This window comes from Haliotis cracherodii, unplaced genomic scaffold (genome assembly GCF_022045235.1).
Source record: "Haliotis cracherodii isolate W230 unplaced genomic scaffold, xgHalCrac1.p SCAF_14, whole genome shotgun sequence".
In the NCBI taxonomy this organism is placed as follows: Eukaryota; Metazoa; Mollusca; class Gastropoda; order Lepetellida; family Haliotidae; genus Haliotis; species Haliotis cracherodii.
In genome coordinates, this window is record NW_027266269.1 from 36,254,486 (window position 1) to 36,277,084 (window position 22,599).

At 44.0% G+C, this 22,599-nt stretch overlaps 1 long non-coding RNA gene across 1 annotated transcript; it reads right to left on the reverse strand.

Annotated features, from left to right (window-relative positions):
• Positions 1-1,836: 1,836 nt before the first annotated feature.
• LOC139460792 (uncharacterized) lies at positions 1,837-15,896 on the reverse strand. Its single transcript, XR_011652838.1, has 2 exons — positions 15,715-15,896; positions 1,837-4,442 (listed from the first exon to the last, which is right to left on the reverse strand). It is a non-coding gene; the product is annotated as an uncharacterized lncRNA (long non-coding RNA).
• Between the last annotated feature and the right edge of the window lie 6,703 nt (positions 15,897-22,599).

Here is a 22,599-nt window from a genome sequence, read left to right on the forward strand (position 1 = left end):
CACACATTGTACCCATTTCGGGATTCGAACCCGGGTCTTCGGCGTGAAGAGCGAACACTTTGACCACTAGGCTACCCGACTGCTCCTGGTGTGTCAGCATCCCGTCAAGCATGTCCTGACATTGTGTTACTCTCTCAGGAACCACTTACCACCAGGTCTGGGCTAAGCTATGACGTCATCTCCCTCTGGAGTTGTATTGCCCTCCCCACAGAGCAGATGATGAAAGTCGTGAGCAACATCTGACATGGACATTGAACTACCATTCCGTGAGATGTGTGCGTACCCTGCCACGGGTGTAGTTCTGAAATGCCAGCTGTGGTAAGAGTGAGTGAGAGTGAGTTTAGTTTAACGCCGCTTTTAACAGTATTCCAGTTATATCGCGGCGTGTCAGCTTAATGTGGGAGGAAAGCCCGAAGTGATGCAGGTCTCAGACGTTTACCACTTCGGTGAAACTCACGAGCACGGGTATGGTGCTGACAAACCTAGAAACATAATCGGGGTGAACCGGGATTCGAACCCACAATCATAGGTTTCTGGCGTGCCTAAGGGACACAACTCTGCACAGCGAATCGCGGCGCCTGAGACGACTGGGCCACCCGTGCCTCCATGTGGTAAGAGAACTTGCCATCATGAGATACCACGCATGGGACAACCTGGGCCCCGTTCCACAAAGCAATCTTAGCACTACGATTGTCGTAAGTCAATGTTAAAGTATGGGAGTTACGATCACCTCGGCGCTGGGATCGCTTTGTGGAACGGGGCCCGGGGCTCCTTAGGCCACGTGACATGCAGACCTAACATAGGTGCGTGTCCTTCAAGTGTGTCATGTTTCATGTTGATGTCCTCTCCCCTGAGTTCGCTGACACGTCTTACCTTAGTGTCCCTGTCTCACTGCTGTCCAAGTCTGTGTCAGTCTTAATCATACAATCTCCCAAAGGAGCAAATAAGGATGATGGTGTTTTTCCCACCATGAAATATGGCTCGTGTTCGCGACTTCACACGAAATTGACGTTTGTTTATCTGGTCCCAGTGGCAGCCCAGTGTATTCAACACCGAGTGAGTTCAATACATGAGATTTGTTTGTTTGTTTGTTCAACGCCGCACTTAGCAATATGCCATGTACATTACGGCGGTCTCTAAATAACCAAATCTGGACCTGATAAACCGGTGATTGATATTGTGAGCAGTAACGCACGCCCTCCGGTTAGGGCGACATGCAAACAACAAGGCCACTGAGCCAACCGATCCATTCAGTCGCATCTCACTACAAGCAGAGTGAGTGAGCGAGTGAGGTCAGCTTGATGATCTAACACATATCTACAGAATTGACTATAATCGGGTCTGAATTACCTCCCTTAGTCGTTTTAGGATCCTCTGATCTAGAATTCGCCCCGACTATGGGTGTGTGGGTGTGTTTGTAATCGAACAATATAAACTGTAGCTGAATATGCTGAGAGGAAACGAACAAAGTATGCTTCAGACAGATGGAAAAATAGATTTTGACAAAAAAATGCATTGTTGCGAGATGTTTTTTAAGTTTTTTTTATACGTACGTTCATAGTTACACTTAACAAAATATCTAGTCTCCATTTTCTCACAAAATTCAAGATCACCCACTGACCCCCCCCCCCCCCCCACACACACACACACCCTCCACCCCTACCTACCCCAGCAACGTCGGTAACCAGCGCCATGCAAACCCACACACCCCAATCAAGTTTTCAGAGTGATACGACTGGGATACGGTTTAAAGCGGCGTCAAAATAGATCCCCTCAAGCGAGACAGCAAGAAGCTGGCACATATGCCGCTCTACGTCACAACACAAACACATGGAGTATAAAAAAATAATTTATTCAATACCCAAAAGGAGCATTTCCCTCAAAAATAGATCTTTTCATTCCGACGGTTTACGAGACGTCCAGGAGATTACCGACTCCATATACTACGTGATTGTTTCATACTTTGATCTCGCGTTTTTGCAAGGTTTCTGCATAGGTGGTATTTGAGTCTGGTAATCCGGCAACATGCAGACACTTCGGTATGAAAGACATATTTTGTATATAATAGCAAGTCTATCATCCTCTTGTCACGTGGGTTAATCACAATGAAAATACATCTTTTAACAAAATAAAAGATCTGAAAATGTTAAAAAGCAAATGAAATACTCATGTTTGAGATTTTCTCAATATTGAAATGAATCCCAACAAACAATCGCAAATACATGCATATGACGTCACAAGAGTACCATGGTTGATGACGTCACATTAATACCCTGGGTGACGTCAAGAGTTATCACAGTGCGATACAGCAGGCCCACACAGACAATCACACTCACTGACAACCACTGCTTAGATACAGGGCTCACGTGACTCTGTCTCGAGGACGCGATTCCAACAGAAATAATTATGTCCCACAATCAGTCATGTTTTGTATTTTTAGCATCTCATCTGTCAATGTAGCTGACACTGTCCTGTTTCTCTTCAGAGAGATCTGAAGATGGGAGTTATCTCCCCTGGTGTTCTAATACTCGAAACATCGAGTACCCGTCAGAACCCGTCAGAACCGAACCCTGCCCTCTTCGGTTATCTCCCCTTTCCTTGTTCACCGTTCAGCTGTCACGTGACTCTTCAACTTGGCGGTGATCGGAGTTCAACTCACGTACTTCTACAGCTAGTGATAGTCTCAGTATATCCCCGATATTGCAAAAAGACCAGTGAGGTGTCAGGTGTCTATACAATCTCCGATGTGGTGTTTGAACGATGGAGTGAGTGAGTGAGTGAGTGAGTGAGTGAGTGAGTCGAAAGGTTTGGACCAAACTTCAATTGTATCTTATCAGACTGGGGACGTTTCTACGTCAGGCATGTTTGAGATACGTTTCTGACTTGAATTTTGTTCTATTCCTGGAGTCGATCTGGTGTTCTGTGAGTTCAGGGCCGCTTTGAACAGTTTTCCGGTTATATCACGCGTGTCAGCTCTATGCGGAAGGAAAGCCGGAAATGGTAGGAAAACACTGGTCGGTGATATGACAAGCCATGAAACAATCGGGATTCCATAATGATAGGTTTCTGGCACATCTTAGCGACCGGCCATTTGATAAAGGGGCGGGGGTAAAGATATATTGTCCCCAAAATTCTCCAAATAAATAATTATGCTTCATTTGGTTGGGGAAAAAAAAAATTCTGCCACAAAAATGCCACACACACACACACACACACACACACTCCAGAAAATGCAATGGTCGGTCCCACAGGGGTGTCCCGCGTGCACCGTGTTAAGCAATGCGCTGACCATGACGTGTCCAAGGTATTGTTCAAAGTTACACAACAAATTCGGGCAAATAGTTTCTAACATGTTCCAGCCATTGCGGATTACAGTGAACACAGAGCGGAATACAGTGAACATATTATCAAGTGGATACCCCAGTATAACAATGCCGCTTCAATCTATTAACACCAGAATGAGTCAAGGCACATGTTGAATTCATTGCTTCCATTGGTTGAACCAGCGTCACGTGGCACAGTTGCTGTAATTTGATTGGATGACACACATCTCCTAACCTCCGTTGGTTCCATGACGTCGCATGTCACGTGAATGAGTGGAGTTGTATTTGCTGGGCACTGGTTTCCTTGATGGCGTTGCCAGGTCTGCCCGATCCACAGTGTGCTTGTCATGTCGTCTACCGGGATGAGTAATGTTTCCAGATTGTTTGTGCCTTGGATTGACTATTGGTCCATGTTTTATATCAACCCGACCGTGAGTAATTTTCCTGCCGTTTCCCTTGACAGACATTGTTGTATTGTTGCTGTGCCCATGACTGGTTTTATGTTTGCCCTTCTCTGTGGGAATCTTACGCATGGGGACACTGTGCAATTGCTTTCCTCTTCCAGCAGGCGCATGCGCAAGAGGGATGTCAACACCACGTTTTAAGCGTTCAGAGTCGTCACCGTCATTGCCCAGTGCCACGCCCACATAGACATTGACACTGGGTGCTAGTTTCGGCTTCCTGAGCACTGCGAGGGACGAGACCACGACGAGAATTGAAACTGCCAAAACCAACAGGAGAAACAAGCTACGGAGTGCCTGTATCTGCATACTTGATATATCGTCACCATGGCAACTCTCAGTTTCACCATCGGCCATGTTGGTTATATCCATACCCTTTGTCCGCTTCCTCTCTGTAGTCGACTTCATTCGCCCTGACCCTCACGCGGCCATCTTCCTGTGTCGTGATGTGGATCAACAGAAGGTCAACCAGTTACGCACAGATATTGCAAATTTCCTGTCCTGTACTCATCTGACATGGCGTCCGAGGACGTGCTGCGTTCCCTTGTCACAGTAAGGAGTAGGTGGGTGCTGGAGCTTCTGTGTAGAGTCGACGACCAGGGCTGTCGCCAGTGTAGTTCTCGTGTCGTTGTCACCTTCCCCCCACGCCACATCGGTCCTGCAACACAGAATACACACGTCAGGTACACGATTACGATTGATATTTGTGTCTTGTTTTACTCCCAGCTGAGAAATATTCCAGGTCTATGCTGGCGTCCTATGAACCCAGTGAATGACATTGTGAGCAACGATATACACAAATGGGGTACGATTATCAACCATATCACTGTCCCTCGCCACCCGATCAAGCAGCTGAGGTTGTTGGGGACCAGTTCTAACCTGGGTCCTCTTGCACAAAGCGATCTTAGCGCTACAATTATTGTAAATCCTTAAGGTCGCGATCTTAAGCCTCGACTACGATCATCATCCACATGCACAAAGCCATTGTAGGCTAAGATCATTGTAAGCTACAATCGCAACTTACAATTGGTCCGGACCAATCTTAAGTAGCTAAGATCGTTGTAGTCCCTGAATACACTTGACATAATGGCGTGCAAGGCTTGGTCTGTTTCACATAAATAATCTGCTTTACGTTCAAACATTGCCTCTTTATTTTGTTAAACTTTATTATTCGAATCGACACTGAACGCACCACAGATTTAACGTCAGAAATATTGTTAATTACCATAGTTAAACACGTAACTATCGAGTCGATAGCTAAAAGGAATATTCCCATCCGACTCAATACTGAAAGAAATGTGAAACAACATACCTTTTCGCTAAACAAGGGAAGGATAAAAACCTAAGTCGTCCCGCAAGCGATGTGTAACGTCCGTGACCTTTTCGATAAGTCAAGGGCAGCTAATCTTAGTTTATACTCTAGATGGGAGTGGTTTCCCTTTGTATAAGCCCGTAGAGTACAATCTACCTTACCCAGTGTATCAATGTTGTTGAATCGCTGAGCTTCCCCTATATTTCTTTTGAGTCACATTCGTGTCAGTTATTTTGTCTTTAGTTTATCATTAAATTAATCTACAGATAAATACAAGCTGAAGAGCAAATCATACATGTTTAAATCTAAAATCAAATGGGACGGGGACGAGTGGTTAAATATCAGAGTTTAAAAGAAAAGGAAATACAAGTATTCATCAAACAAGCAAATATACATGATGACACATTTGATTTTTTTGCAAAATATCCCATAAATAGCAAAAATAAAATTCACACTTTTAAAATAAATAAATAATGATAATAATACCCAGTAAATATTAATCAACATTTGCTTTCTCGAAACATTATTCATTATTCTTATTTCTCGTCTATGCGTTTTTGAAAGTTCTCGTCTTTCTGTGTTTTGAAATGGCAGTCATAACATCCTCTGTTGTAGCAACGAGACGAAAACATGAAGGATATATGTAGGATTTTACGAAAGCTCTCCCAAGCAGATGACGATCATGCATTTACGCGTTATGATTTTAGTAAATATTATTATTATTTATTTTGATTTGCCTAATAATTGTGTTACTAAATTATGTATTTATTCATATTTCAATACTTTGAATAAAAACATGAGTAGGTATTTCTCTTGTTGAAAAAGAAAACAATTCCTAAATCACGACAGTATTAATACCGACAAGAATATATGCCTTCATTCTAGTAATCGTTTCCTTCAAATAATTGGGACCTTTCTTGAAACTGTGAAAAGTGCGATGGAGGGAGATACGTGTTGCGTGTCGATACCGGTTCCACTTATTGTATGCGCAGCAAACTATGCCCGTTGGCAGACAACTGTAGACAGGAGTCGAGTTTAAAATATTCGTACCTCCACCGTTGAAGATTTCAATCGCGCTAAGATCGGTTTGTGCAAGTGGAATAGGACAATTGTATGGTGATTGTAAAGTTGATTGTAGCCGCCTAAGAATGATTGTAACTAAGATTGTTCTGTGCAAGTGGGCCCTGGGCCCCGTTCCACAAAACCATCTTAGCGCTAAGGTGATCGTAACTCCCATACTTTAACACTGGTTTACGACAATCATAGCGCTAAAATCGCTTTGTGGAACGGTGCCCAGGGCCCACTTGCACCGAACTACTCATGAACGTCGGAGTTTGATTGGCTGAGGCCCATTCCATTATTTTCAGTATGTCCTGCTAACACGGAGGGTACATTTCTTACGTTTACGAATTGCCATTACATTTGCAAAATACCAAATACTATTTTGTATCTCGAATTAATCGTGCAAGCCGCCATTTTCTGGATCTTTACGATATTTTCCGATTGAAATATATATCTTGAGGGAATAATTCTAAGTTTGCGGCGATAAATGTGAAAAATGAACGAAGTGGACAAAAGCCTAACTGTGGTATTCTTACCGATTCGGACATGAGCATGCATGCATGCACTACAGATATATGCAAATACCTGCAATACAGTCCAGTGTTCGGTCAGATACATGTGTTCTCCATCGGTCCCCGGGTGACATGGGTCGATGTACCGTCCATGGTAGTTTATCACTAACACAGAGGGTACATCAATCCCTCTGAGGCCGAGGTACAGTTTACGAGAATTGCTCACTGCATATCTGCAGGTTGCGACAACAGCTGTTTCAGCAGTATCGATACGTTCTCTGACGTTATGTCTGCCCCATGAGGCTGTGTCAGAATAGATCCCCTGCAGTGTGTGCTGCTCGTACGAGGCTCGCTGACTTTGTACATTGAGTGTCAGTGTACCGCCAACAACCTGGATAGGCGCTCATAATATCAGTCACTGGATTATCTGGTTTCATCGACAAACTGTTGTCATATAGCCGGAATATTGCCGTATGCGGCGTAAAACAACAATAAAACCTGCCGGCGTTAGGTCACTGAAATCAAAGGATATTATAATCATGCCCTAGCAAATTATAATAATCACAACAACAAAAACTATTGATTAAAAACACATCAATCGCCGTTACGCAACCACGTGTGCGTACATCTGTACTGAACCAACACTCAAGCATTATGGGTATTTTAAGGGATTATTATGAAATCTTCTTCGCTACAAAAACATATTCCCAAATATATCCATAATCCCTAATTTGTATTGTCCGGTATATATAACACGCCTAATGAAAATATTCCCTGCAGACCCATACTGGCCGTAAAAGGCCACTATGCTTGTCGTAAGAGGCTACTAACGGGATCGGGTGGTCAGGCTCGCTGATTTGGTTGATGCATGTCATCATATCCCAATTGCGTGGATCGATGCTGATGTTTTCAATCACTGGGTTGTCTGGTCGACACTCGATTACTTACAGACCGCCGCCATAAAGCTGGAATATTGCTGAGTGCGGCGTTAAACAACAAACAAACAAACAAATAAACAATCCCTGCTGCTGAACAACGAAACACGCTGAAGGCCTTCTATCGACCTCAGGCATAGTCAGTAATGTCGTCGCACCTGGAGGCTGTAGAGGACTGGCGCACACAGTTTCTCAGAAGACGACCATGGTGACAAGACAGAAAACTTGGATGTCAAGCATATGAGGTGTGGCATTAAGTCAGTGTATCATGATGTCAAGCATGTGAGGTGTGGCATTGAGCAAGTCTATCATGATGTCAAGCATGTGAGGTGTGGCATTTAGCAAGTGTATCATGGCGTCAAGCATGTGAGGTGTGGCATTAAGCAAGTCTATCATGATGTCAAGCATGTGAGGTGTGGCATTAAGCAAGTGTACCATGACGTCAAGCATGTGAGGTGTGGCATTAAGCAAATCTATCATGATGTCAAGCATGTGAGGTGTGGCATTAAGCCAGTATATCATGATGTCAAGCATGTGAGGTGTGGCATTAAGCAAGTGTAGCATGATGTCAAGCATGTGAGGTGTGGCATTAAGCCAGTGTATCATGACGTCAAGCATGTGAGGTGTGGCATTAAGCAAGTCTATCATGATGTCAAGCATGTGAGGTGTGGCATTAAGCAAGTCTATCATGATGTCAAGCATGTGAGGTGTGGCATTAAGCAAGTCTATCATGATGTCAAGCATGTGAGGTGTGGCATTAAGCCAGTGTATCATGATGTCAAGCATGTGTGTTGTGGCATTAAGCAAGTCTATCATGATGTCAAGCATGTGAGGTGTAGCATTAAGCAAGTGTATCATGATGTCAAGCATGTGAAGTGTGGCATTAAGCCAGTGTATCATGACGTCAAGCATGTGGGGTGTGGCATTAAGCAAGTGTATCATGACGTCAAGCATGTGAGTTGTGGCATTAAGCAAGTGTACCATGACGTCAAGCATGTGAGTTTTGGCATTAAGCAAGTGTATCATGATGTCAAGCATGTGAGATGTGGCATTAAGCAAGTGTATCATGACAACAAGCATGTGAGTTTTGGCATTGAGCAAGTCTATCATGACGTCAAGCATGTGAGTTGTGGCATTAAGGAAGTGTATCATGACGTCAAGCATGTGTGTTGTGGCATTAAGTAAGTCTATCATGATGTCAAGCATGTGTGTTGTGGCATTAAGCAAGTCTATCATGACGTCAAGCATGTGAGGTGTGGCATTAAGCAAGTCTATCATGATGTCAAGCATGTGTGTTGTGGCATTAAGCAAGTCTACCATGATGTCAAGCATGTGAGGTGTGGCATTAAGCAAGTCTATCATGATGTCAAGCATATGAGTTGTAGCATTAAGCCAGTGTATCATGACGTCAAGCATGTGTGTTGTGGCATTAAGCAAGTCTATCATGATGTCAAGCATGTGAGGTGTGGCATTAAGCAAGTCTATCATGATGTCAAGCATGTGAGGTGTGGCATTAAGCAAGTCTATCATGATGTCAAGCATGTGTGTTATGGCATTAAGCAAGTCTATCATGATGTCAAACATGTGAGTTGTGGCATTAAGCAAGTGTATAATTATGTCAAGCATGTCAGTTGTGACATTAAGCAAGTGTATCATGATGTCAAGCATGTGTGTTATGGCATTAAGCAAGTCTATCATGATGTCAAGGATGTGAGTTGTGGCATTAAGCAAGTGTATAATTATGTCAAGCATGTGAGTTGTGGCATTAAGCAAGTTTATCATGATGTCAAGCATGTCAGCTGTGACATAAAGCAAGTCTATCATGACGTCAAGCATGTGAGTTGTGGCATTAAGCAAGTGTACCATGACGTCAAGCATGTGAGTTTTGGCATTAAGCAAGTGTATCATGATGTCAAGCATGTGAGGTGTGGCATTGAGCAAGTCTATCATGATGTCAAGCATGTGAGTTGTGGCATTAAGGAAGTGTATCATGACGTCAAGCATGTGTGTTGTGGCATTAAGCAAGTCTATCATGATGTCATGCATGTGTGTTGTGGCATTAAGCAAGTCTATCATGATGTCAAGCATGTGAGGTGTGGCATTAAGCAAGTCTATCATGATGTCAAGCATGTGTGTTGTGGCATTAAGCAAGTCTATCATGATGTCAAGCATGTGAGGTGTGGCATTAAGCAAGTCTATCATGATGTCAAGCATATGAGTTGTGGCATTAAGGAAGTGTATCATGACGTCAAGCATGTGTGTTGTGGCATTAAGTCAGTGTATCATGATGTCAAGCATGTGTGTTGTGGCATTAAGCAAGTCTATCATGACGTCAAGCATGTGAGGTGTGGCATTAAGCAAGTCGATCATGATGTCAAGCATGTGTGTTGTGGCATTAAGCAAGTCTATCATGATGTCAAGCATGTGTGTTGTGGCATTAAGCAAGTCTATCATGATGTCAAGCATGTGAGGTGTGGCATTAAGCAAGTCTATCATGATGTCAAGCATGTGTGTTGTGGCATTAAGCCAGTGTATCATGATGTCAAGCATGTGAGGTTTGGCATTACGCAAGTCTATCATGATGCCAAGCATATGAGTTGTGGCATTAAGCAAGTCTATCATGATGTCAAGCATGTGAGGTGTGGCATTAAGCAAGTCTATCATGACGTCAAGCATGTGTGTTGTGGCATTAAGCAAGTCTATCATGACGTCAAGCATGTTAGGTGTGGCATTAAGCAAGTGTAGCATGATGTCAAGCATGTGAGGTGTAGCATTAAGCAAGTCTATCATGATGTCAAGCATGTGAGGTGTGGCATTAAGCAAGTCTATCATGATGTCAAGCATGTGTGTTGTGGCATTAACCACGTCTATCATGACGTCGAGCATATGAGGTGTGGCATTAAGCAAGTCTATCATGATGTCAAGCTTGTGTGTTGTGGCATTAAGCACGTCTATCATGACGTCAAGCATATGAGATGTGGCATTAAGCACGTCTTTCATGACGTCAAGCATGTGAGTTACGTTGTTTGCAAAGCATACTTACCCTCAAACCAGCTGCAAACTGAAAGGCCTATTTTCCGTTGTAAAATGCATTATATGTGGTGTGTGATATCGAGCGCCGGCGCAACACAAGCTTATTGAACCACACCGAATCTACGCTACTCAGTATGGGGTATACATTCCTCGCGTCTTATCAACACAAGTGAGTGAGTGAGTGTGCGAGTGAGTGAGTGAGTGAGTGAGTGAGTGTGTGAGTGTGTGAGTGAGTGAGTGAGTGAATGAGTGAGTGTGCGAGTGAGTGTGTGAGTGTGTGAGTGAGTGTGTGAGTGAGTGAGTGAGTGAGTGAGTGAGTGAGTGAGTGAGTGAGTGTGTGAGTGAGTGAGTGAGTGAGTGAGTGAGTGAGTGAGTTAGATCAGTGTTCGGTATAGATCAGCTGAACCCGGAGACCCCTGAGTTCTACAGTTGAGTACAGATCGCTCGGCGAAGCAGCAACAGCTAGTGTGTGTACTGCCGACCCGTCCCCACCAGCTGGGACACCTACGTCGATAACAACACCATCGACCGCCACATACAACGGTCTCGGCGTACTCCGACAATAAGCGGCTTATTACATTATTGATACACATGGATATTACATTCAGCCTTTCATCGACACCGTGATCAATGTCGTTCTAAACACACTTCGTTCAGGATCACTCAACTGAGCCATCAAATGCACAGCTGTTTAAAGGGGGCGCGCGTTATACACGCCATAATGAGTTTTGATGTCTGTGTCCCCAACTCTAAGACTTTGTTACGCCAATTAATCATGTAATGACACTGTTTGGTTACAAAAGATGTTCACTGTATATCTGGACTTATGTTTGTCACCTATTTTAATATCTTTATATTAGTTCTAATAATAAATGTGAGACAACGTGTGAACAGCTGATTGCTGTTTCCGGCTTAGTTTACGAGAAAAAACCACACGGCACAACAATGCCCAGTAGAACTGGAATACAATTTATACAGTATACCGTGATGTCTAGTAGAACTGGAATACAATTTAAACAGCATATCGTGATGCCCAGTAGAACTGGAATACAATTTAAACAGTATACCGTGATGTCTAGTAGAACTTGAATACAATTTATACAGCATACCTTGATGCCCAGTAGAACTGGGAATACAATTTAAACAGCATATCGTGATGCCCAGTAGAACTGGAATACAATTTAAACAGTATACCGTGATGTCTAGTAGAACTTGAATACAATTTATACAGCATACCTTGATGCCCAGTAGAACTGGGAATACAATTTAAACAGCATACCCTGATGCCCAGTAGAACTGGGAATACAATTTATACAGCATATCGCCATGCCCAGTAGAACTGGGAATACAATTTAAACAGTATACCCTGATGCCCAGTAGAACTCGGAATACAATTTAAACAGTATACCGTGATGACTAGTAGAACTGGAATACAATTTATACAGCATATCGCCATGCCCAGTAGAACTGGAATACAATTCATACAGCATATCGCCATGCCCAGTAGAACTGGGTATACAATTTAAACAGTATACCGTGATGCCTAGTAGAACTGGAATACAATTTAAACAGCATACCTTGATATCCAGTAGAACTGGGAATACAATTTAAACAGTATACCGTGATGACCATTTGAACTGGAATACAATTTAAACAGTATACCGTGATGCCTAGTAGAACTGGAATACAATTTAAACAGCATATCGCGATGTCCAGTCCAGTCACACAACACCTCACTACCCCTGAATCTAGACAATACAACAGTCGGGTATGTTCGTCACTCAACACCTAACTACCTCCAACTCTAGACAGTACAACAGTCGGGTATATTCGTCACACAACACCTAGCTACCTCCAACTCTAGACAATACAACAGTCGGGTATATTCGTCACTCAACACCTCGCTACCCCTGAATCTAGACAATACAACAGTCTGGTGTATTCGACACACAACACCTAGCTACCCCTAAGTCTAGACAAAACAACAGTCTGGTATATTCGTCACTCAACACCTAGCTACCCCTAAGTCTAGACAAAACAACAGTCTGGTATATTCGTCACTCAACACCTAGCTACCCCTAAGTCTAGACAATACAACAGTCTGGTGTATTCGCCACACAACAAATAGCTTCTCCCAAATCTAGATAATACAACAGTCGGTATATTCGCCACACAACAAATAGCTACCCCTAAGTCTAGACAATGCAACAGTCGGGTATACTAGTATTCGTCAGACAACACCCAGCTACCCCTAAATCTCGACAATACAACAGTAGGTATACTCGTCAGATATCACTAACATTGAATAATTAATGACAGGTGGGATTTGCGGGGTGTCTGTTGCCATAGCAACATCTAAAACGAGGCAACGGAACTACGGGTGTAATGTTGATTAAGAAACTGACCTACAAATATTCGGGGCTTGGATTTTGTGTTGGAGATACGAAATATAGAGTCACGGCCAAAAGGTGATCGGCGAATTGCAGCTTCACGTACAGAGCCAACCAGTGGACAGCGACGGACGACGGACACCATGCCATGACGCCACACAATCAGGGGGCCCTCCAAACTTCCGTCATGTCATTCATGAATAAAGCTGATGTTCAGATTTGAAGATGCTGAGATCTCTGCACGACATCACTGGAGCGTTTACTAGAAGCCCTACATTCCAGTGTGCATTAATAACGCTCATTAACCCTTCATACCCGGTGCGCGCCGTATCAGACCAGGACAAGCAAACATTCACCCTTTTGAGTCTGACGTCTAATTGGAACGCTATTGTCCTCGCCACTTGAAATAGAATCACGAAATATCGCGAGGATTAAGTAGCGAAGACTGCTGCCTGTGTGTTAATACTTATAAAGTGAAAACAAACCATTCCGCTGATGAGAGATCTTAATGACAATAATGACCAAATTTTGCAAACTGCGCTTTTCAAGACTTTAGGGATACCCCTTGTATTGTTACGGCGGGGAAAGCGGGGAGGGAGAAGGGAGGAGACGGGGAGGGAGAGGGGAGGGAGAGGGGAGGGAGAGGGGAGGGAGCGGGGAGGAGGCGGGGAGGGAGAGGGGAGGAGGCGGGGAGGGAGAGGGGAGGAGGCGGGGTGGGAGAGGGGAGGAGGCGGGGAGGGAGAGGGGAGGGAGAGGGGAGGAGGCGGGGAGGGAGATGGGAGGGAGATGGGAGGGAGAGGGGAAGGAGCGGGGAGGGAGAGGGGAGGAGGCGGGGAGGGAGAGGGGAGGAGGCGGGGTGGCATTCGGATGTGAATTGTAAAAAAATTGTATTTCCTCTAATAAACAACAAGGAGAGATTTTAGAGATCAAGCGGAAGTGAAAATTTAGATGACACTTCGATAAAACAAAGGCTTTTTACTTTAAACAGTTATTCGGTCATTATGTTCCGATTCGGTGCATCGGATTTTGACAGATTTATGTAAGCGGGGCCTACAATCCACATCAGGCCTGTGACATACGCCCGACCTTCATGTAAGCGGGGCCTACAATCCCCATCAGGCCAGTGACATATGTCCGAACTTTATGTAAGCGGGGCCTACAATCCTCATCAGGCCCGTGACATACGTCTGACCTGTATGTAAGCGGGGCCTACAATCCACATCAGGCCAGTGACATATGTCTGACCTTTATGTAAGCGGGGCCTACAATCCTCATCAGGCCCGTGACATACGTCTGACCTTTGTGTAAGCGGGGCCTACAATCCTCATCAGGCCCGTGACATACGTCTGACGTTTATGTAAGCGGGGCCTACAATCCACATCAGGCCCGTGACATACGCCCGAACTTTATATAAGCAGGGCCTACAATCCACATCAGGCCTGTGACATACGCCCGAACTTTATATAAGCGGGGCCTACAATCCACATCAGGCCTGTGACATACCTCCGACCTTCATGTAAGCGTGGCCTACAATCCCCATCAGGCCAGTGACATACGTCTGACCTTTATGTAAGCGGGGCCTACAATCCTCATCAGGCCCGTGACATACGTCTGACGTTTATGTAAGCGGGGCTTACAATCCACATCAGGCCCGTGACATATGTCTGACGTTTATGTAAGCGGGGCCTACAATCCACATCAGGTCCGTGACATATGTCTGACGTTTATGTAAGCGGGGCCTACAATCCTCATCAGGCCCGTGACATACGTCTGACGTTTATGTAAGCGGGGCCTACAATCCACATCAGGCCCGTGACATACGTCTGACCTTTATGCAAGCGTGGCCTACAATCCACATCAGGCCCGTGACATACGTCTGACCTTCATGTAAGCGGGGCCTACAATCCACATCAGGCCCGTGACATACGTCTGACCTTTATGTAAGCGTGGCCTACAATCCACATCAGGCCCGTGACATACGTCTGACCTTTATGTAAGCGGGCGAAATAGCGATATAGTACATGAAGAACAACACGTACGCTCATCTTTTCATGTTAGTAATTTATAATTCTTAGTTTATTTTTGTTTGCCCAGATTCAATTATATTCAGATTATTAAGAAAAACAAGGAAGATGATATGTTGCCGATATATTCTGTGACCTATATGGCGACTGCCGGTATACAGGACATGAGGTGTGTGTCGTGGCAGCTGAGCACCTCCCTCTCTCTCACTCTCTTCCTCCCTCGCTCATCCCCCTTCTCCCCCACCCACCCCCCCCCCCACACACACACAGACACACCACCACCACCACCACACCACCCACCCCAGACAGCAGATCAACATGCCTAATATATACCAGTATATCGATAATATAGTTGTTATATCCTATTCTTACTTCCTAAACAACGTGTGACATATTTTATCATAATTCCCGGCACATCGCTTAACACATACCTCATATTCACCTCCTGAACAACGTGTGATATATATGTTGATAACGCCACTAGTGCAGGTATATACGCATCCATATCAAGTCACAGTCTCAGTATAACATGTTGTATTTCACCTACCAGTTGACGTCAGGGTGTGTCTGTTCACTAGACCATGAATAATTATCGTAACCTAGATTCAACACGTTAACCCGGCGCTTACATTTCATCACAAACAAAGACGTTCGATAGTTACCTGGGACAATACGTCCTGTATCCGATACAGCAGAAATCCTAACCCCACACGTCCATTTTAATGTGTGAGCGTTATCGGGGTGGATTGTTCGGGTGTGACACAGCTTCTTCCTGCATGGTGATATGTACCCCGCGAACCAGGCCAGCGGGTGCTGTGTGAAACATGAATGCACCCGTTTACGACTCGAGACGGTGGGCAGTGCAAGGAGTCTAGTCTATCTAGCAGTGTGTGGAGCCGTGGTTGCTAGGCTACATGAACTGTCATGGCGGAGGTTCTTGAGAACACATTCTCAATAACTCAATAAATGGTGGTACTCAATAACTGGTGGGCTTCCACTGTGAGCGTTTTGAGGTCAATATGATTTATGTGCAATTGTGTTTGTTGTTCCGCCATGAGATAACGCTCCGAAGGTCGGGTCACACATTTCGCAATGTTGTGAGTCGAAAGTATCGCGTGCATCCACATAAACGCCAGTAGTAGCAATGTACAGAGCGCTGTCGATAAACCACGTGGCCCGATATCTCGTCATTAGGTGTATGTGTTACAGGAAATATGTATAATCGGGGAATATGTGTTACAGGAAATATGTATAACCAGGGACTATATTTGATGTCTGATTCACTCAGGAAATATACATATTCCCTATTTTTTTCAGGTATTATACATATTCCCTGATTTATCATCAAGTTATTTAGACATATTCCCTGAAATACATTTCAGGCTGTCGTATGGTCAAACTTGATAAAAGAAATCGAGAAGACAAATATATTTGACATGATAACAAATACCTTTCACTTAACTTAACAATTAATCTTAACTATAACCAGGGGTCACTGGTGGCCCAGTCTTCAAAGGCGCCGCCATTCGCTGTGCAGAGTTGCGTCCCTTGGCCACGCCAGAAACCTATCATTGTGGGTTCGAATCCCGGTTCGCCCCGATTATGTTTCTAGGTTTGTCAGCACCATACCCGTGCTCGTGGGTGGGTTTCACCGAAGTGGTAAACGTCTGAGATCTGCATCACTTCGTGCTCTCCTCCCACATTAAGCTGACACGCCGTGATATACCTGGAATACTGTTAAAAGCGGCGTTAAACCCAACTCACTCACTGTCTTAATTGTAAACAAAACATAGGATAGAAATGAGATTAAAATACTGTAAAACGTGAAATTAATGCGTCTTCAAAAGAATGAGACCGCTGGTCCGCTGAAATAAAGTCAACAAAAAATATGCAAACGTCACACAAAATGTGTATTGAGTGCCAGCGAAAGCGGAAGAGACCAACAACAAAAGAGACTGTAGTTAAACCTAGTGTTACCAAAGACTGCAGCTGCCGAGCCCAGGTAGATCTAATAGATCAATAGATATGCAGTCAATGAGACAAGGGAATTTCAAGTGGATTAGGGTGTACCAGGATCACCTTACTAAGCTCTGTGTGCTGAGACCACTTGTACCTCCAAACGTGCTTCTGAAGTCTAAAAAACTTGATGTTAAATCAGGGAATATGTATAATACCTGACCATTTTAGGGATTATACATATTCCCTGATTGTACATATTCCCCGATTATACATATTCCTACATGCACAGTTTACGGGATAATCTGCCAGGACCGGTACATTGTATCCCTGATTATACATATTCCCCGATTATACATATTCCTACATGCATGGTTTACGGGATAATCTGCCAGGACCGGTACATTGTATCCCTGATTGTACATATTCCCCGATTATACATATTCCTACATGCACGGTTTACGGGATAATCTGCCAGGACCGGTACATTGAATCCAAGCACCACAAGTGACTGCAAGTAGATGTACGATTGTGGAATGTAACGTGAGACCAAGAGTTTCGAGAACCCAATCTGTCGGATTTCGCTGATATAGTTTTGTTTGAGTGTGTACATGCAAGCCAGTAACCTATTTTCTTATTGCCTTCAACTTAGTTAAAACGTATTTTATTGCTGAAAAATACAATTGGATTAAACTAGGGCTGGGACGAGTCCAAATTTACTACCCGGGTACCAGACCCCCTATCACCTGCCTCTACCCGGGTACCCGACCCCCTATCACCTGCCTCTGCCCGGGTACCCGACCCTCTATCACCTGCCTCTGCCCGGGTACCCGACCCTCTATCACCTGCCTCTGCCCGGGTACCTACTGTAAGTTTTTCAAGAGTGAGTGAGTGAGTGGGTATGGTTTTACGCCGCTTTTAGCAATATTCCAGCCATATCACGGCGGGGGACATCAGAAATGGGCTTCACACATTGTACCCATGTCGAGAATCGAACCCGGGTCTTCGGCGTGACGAGCGAACGCGTTAACCACTAGACTACCCGACCGCCCCCGAAGGTCTCAAGACTTGGGACTTGCTTTACTGCTGCCCTGGCCAAAACTACTTAGATATATGTATCAAACAACAGATCATGTGTAAACTGGAGCTAAATGAAGCTGTATCTTTACTAAAACATATACAAGTCAAAAGGAATGAATTCATCGTCAGAAAGAAATACGAACGTTAGCAACTTGAAGTGTAACCACTGAGCTATAGTAAGTTGTTGTCAGTAAACAATATCCTACCCGGATCCTACTCAGAAACCACCCGACCTGAGTACCCGAGCTACCCGTCCCAGCCCAAGTTTGAACAAAGTGATTCGCCTACGGACTCGTGGCTCCCGCCCGCAATGCCACAGTGAAATATTTCATATTATTGAATTTTTACTGCTTTGTTTGTTTGTTCATCGCCGCACTTAGCAATAATCCAGCAATATGACGGCGGTCTGTGAATTATCGAATCTGGACCAGATATCCAGTGAATGATATCATGAGCAACGATCTACGTAATTGGAAAACGATGACGTGCATCAACCGAGTGAGCGACCCTGACCATCCGATCCTGTTAGTCAAGCATTGTCGCAAGCATGGATTGCTGAAGACCTATTCTACCCCGGATCTTAACGGGTCTTACCTTAACTTACATGGATGAGGAAGACATTTTGGATGACGATGCTTTGGCCTTGCTTGAAGTGAGTAAGTTAGTGAGTTTGGTTTTACGCCGCTTTTAGCAATATTCCAGCAATATCATGGCGGGGGGACACCAGAAATGGGCTTCACACATTGTACCCATGTCGGGAATCGAACCCAGGTCTTCAGCGCCTTGCTTGAAGAAAAAAAATGACGTTTTGGCTTTGACGAAATACGAATTTGAAAGAGAAATTAAATTCGGCTCCGATAATTTGAAGCAGAGAAAGCTGAACTAGAGAAAAATTCGGTTTAGAGATTTTGAAGCAGCGAAAAAAAGAAGAAGAAAGAAAATTTCGGCTTGAAGAAATTGAACGTGAGAAAAGAAAAAAAGACTTGAGGCTGAGAATGAAACATAGAGATTGGAAGGTGATAAAATATTAGGAGAACACGACTTTGGCTGATTCGCTAACTCACATTGTCAGCTGTAGTTGTAAGCGGCCAGTGTCACCAGACAGGAGTTCACAGGTACATAAACCAGGAAGGGATTGTATCTAGTTCCAACACGTCTGGCTCTGAGTTTGTTGACAAAAGGTCGAGTTCTGCTCCAGTCGGTTCTAACAATACTTCTGGATTCCCGTCAGAGCCTTCTTGTAGATAGCGCCGAAGGCCAGGGCATAGCCTTTCTGAGTGGAGAAAGCTCGCTTTCAGAAACAGTCATTATTCCCCGAATGCTTTTGTGAATGTCAAGTCACAGCCATTTGTGGTGCGGCCAGTGAGAAGTTAACTGTTGTTGACCTGTCATCATTGTCTGTTGTTGTTGACCTGTCATCATTGTCTGTTGTTGTTGACCTGTCATCATTGTCTGCTGTTGTTGACCTGTCATCATTGTCTGCTGTTGTGAGAGGGGAGTACTTACCTTTGTTGGTAAATGCTTTGTGTCAGCCTAAGGTAACAGTTCCAATGTTAAGCCCATTACCGATGTGAGGGATACTAGCCTAAGGGCTCTTCAAACTCTGATGTTGGATGGTATTTCGCCACTTTCTGAGGAGTCATCAGCGAAATATGAGTGAGTGAGTATGGTTTTAGCAATATGCCAGCAATATCACGGCGGGGGACACCAGAAATGGGCTTCACACATTGTACGCCGGGAATCGAACCCGGGTCTTCGGCGTGACGAGCGAACGCTTTAACCACTGGGCTACCCGACCGCCCCTCAGCGAAATGTGAGGTTTTGTTAGAGGGTTTATGTGGTTGTACCTCTCCATTTTGTGAATTTGAAGACAGATTTGGTGTCTGAGTTGGTCAATGTGGGGGTGGTAGAAACTCGACCTGTTACAGGTGTAGACGTGCTCATTGTGTGTCTTGAGCCTAGGGGAAGATGTGTCTTGAGCATCGTACTTCGGAAAGCACTGAACATCTTGGAAAAGAAATTCCAGGTATTTTTCCTTCGTGTGTTATTACTCGTGCTGAGGTTAAGCAGAATTCTTCCGAGAATGATTCCAGTTTTTATGGATCCATCTCTTGACCTATCTATATAAACATTCGAGGGAGACTACTAAAACATGACAGTTTGTATGGATCCATCTCTTGACCTGTCTATATAAACATTCGAGGGAGACTACTAAAACGTGACAGTTTGTATGGATCAATCTCTTGACCTGTCTATATAAACATTCGAGGGAGACTACTAAAACGTGACAGTTTGTATGGATCAATCTCTTGACCTGTCTATATAAACATTCGAGGGAGACTACTAAAACGTGACAGTTTGTATGGATCCATCTCTTGACCTGTCTATATAAACATTCGAGGGAGACTACTAAAACGTGACAGTTTGTATGGATCAATCTCTTGACCTGTCTATATAAACATTCGAGGGAGACTACTAAAACGTGACAGTTTGTATGGATCCATCTCTTGACCTGTCTATATAAACATTCGAGGGAGACTACTAAAACGTGACAGTTTGTATGGATCCATCTCTTGACCTGTCTATATAAACATTAGAGGGAGACTACTAAAACGTGACAGTTTGTATGGATCAATCTCTTGACCTGTCTATATAAACATTCGAGGGAGACTACTAAAACGTGACAGTTTGTATGGATCCATCTCTTGACCTGTCTATATAAACATTCGAGGGAGACTACTAAAACGTGACAGTTTGTATGGATCCATCTCTTGACCTGTCTATATAAACATTAGAGGGAGACTACTAAAACGTGACAGTTTGTATGGATCAATCTCTTGACCTGTCTATATAAACATTCGAGGGAGACTACTAAAACATGACAGTTTGTATGGATCCATCTCTTGACCTGTCTATATAAACATTCGAGGGAGACTACTAAAACATGACAGTTTGTATGGATCAATCTCTTGACCTGTCTATATAAACATTCGAGGGAGACTTCTAAAACATGACAGTTTTTATGGATCAATCTCTTGACCTGTCTATATAAACAGTCGAGGGAGACTACTAAAACATGACAGTTTTTATGGATCAATCTCTTGACCTGTCTATATAAACAGTCGAGGGAGACTACTAAAACATGACAGTTTGGCTGTCGAGGAACCACTTCCGGGTAGGGAGCAGCTAGTTCAGTTACAGAAGAAGGGCACTCTCTCTAGAAGAAGCTGACATGCTTCCAGTTTGCTATTTCAAGGATAGCGTTTTGATGAGGAAATGGAGGCCGTCATATGTACAGGCTGATAAAGAATGGAAGGTTTTCCATCAAACTGTTCTTCCAAAATCATATCGAGAGCATGTTTTGAGTTTGGCACTCCTTTGGTTGGTCATTTGGGATAACACTTTGTCACACTCCTTTTGGCCTAATTTGCGGCATGGCGTGGCTGGATTTACCAATTTCGACCACATATATGTATACCAACAGGCAAAAGAAACCCTACCAAAAAATTGTCTGGTCTAAAACAAAGCAGACACAAACTGTTGTAACAGTTGATGTTATATTATAAAGAAAACCCAATTATTCAAAAACGGTATTTGAGAAATGACAAGATCAAAAACCATGTACTTAAAGTTCTGCAGACACGTTTATCATGCTGGGTGCACTGTCCAGTATTACATCACACCCGCAGAATCTACGTCGATCCCTTCTAAAGGCCCGTGCTACACACGTGACTCGGTATCGGATGTGACCCCCTCCAGCCACGATGCAGGCCCTAACACGACGTCGAACTGTGGACTCGAGACTCCTGACATCCTACTCATTCTTCCTGTACGGCAATTGACAAGCCATACCGCGTCAATGGCGGCTGTTGACGACCATTATTTATCAAATATATATATATATATATATATATATATATATATATATATATATGTGTGTGTGTGTGTGTGTGTGTGTGTGTGTGTGTGTGTGTGTGTGTGTGTGTGTGTAATACACAAATCCCAAGATGAGCATTACAGTTTACTCAACTGAATGTGATTTTCAAGAGTCAAAATATAATTGTATATGTTTTTGTAGCAAATTGCGAAAACCAGCAGATGATGACACGCCGTGATGTAACTGTAATGCTGCATCAAGCGTCACTCACTCACTCACTCGCTGTATTGTGCTGCTGAGCATGTAAAACACTGACGGTGACACAGAAGGCAGGAGTGGAATATGTGGTCGAAGAAAGCGATTTTACGTGCTCCTCAAATGGATGTTGTCATGGTTTTGGTTGATTTGTTGTTTAACGCCGCCCTCAGCAATATTCCAGCTTTATGACGGCGGTCTGAAAATAATCGAGTCTGGACCAGACAATCCAGTGATTGACATCATGAGCATCGATCCACGCAATTGGGTTCAATGACATGCATCAACCAAGTCAGTGAGCCTTCCCATCCGATCCCGTTAGTCGACAAGCATGGTTGCCTTCAACAGCAAGCATGGGTTGCTGAAGACCCGGATCTTC